Raw genomic sequence first — 547 nt, 5'->3', positions numbered from 1 at the left:
ACAAAATACTGGACCCCTCACTCCAATAATATATAAAAGCATTCTATCATAAACATTTCTATATTAAAATACGATTATTTCAGCAAGAAACCTGTGTCTGGCATGTCTGTATTTGTTTTATGTTAGCAATTATTTAAATATGAATTTCCAAGAAAAAAAACCCTACAACTGTTTAGGATCTGTGCCAAGAAAAACAATGCAGAACATGTAGTATCATTGCCTATTAAAAAGTACACTTTCTCAACCTTTTTTTACCTTGGAGGAACCTTTGCAATAATTCTCAGGTCTTGTGGAATCCCTGCGAAAAAATTATTAAGCCAGCAACTCATGGTAAATTAGCATGATCGGTAACTTGTAGAAGGTTTTTATATAAAACGATAAAAAAATTTGGTATACCTTGCATATTTGACACCCAGGGTAGATGATGGTTACCATCGCCCTGCTCTATACAACATAAACAATCTGAGTAAAAAACTTGAAATAAAAAAATTGTGGCATCGCTTAACATTCGCTATCAATGTGGAAGTGACCACTGACGCTGGTGGTT

At 33.8% G+C, this 547-nt stretch overlaps 1 protein-coding gene across 1 annotated transcript in view; it reads left to right on the top strand.

The window, feature by feature from the left end:
• Nucleotides 1-55, top strand: part of LOC309560499 (uncharacterized protein) — a gene marked incomplete at its 5' end in the record, with an annotated part of 54,032 nt that extends 53,977 nt beyond the window's left edge. Inside the window, one exon of the mRNA XM_082264131.1 lies at nt 1-55. This exon is cut by the window's left edge and continues 54 nt beyond it.
• Nucleotides 56-547: the final 492 nt, after the last annotated feature.

This window comes from Pelophylax lessonae (genome assembly GCF_965119305.1).
Source record: "Pelophylax lessonae genome assembly, chromosome: 7".
NCBI lineage: Eukaryota > Metazoa > Chordata > Amphibia > Anura > Ranidae > Pelophylax > Pelophylax lessonae.
Note: the sequence above shows the minus strand (reverse complement) of the source record. Positions and strands in the feature narration are given on the sequence as shown.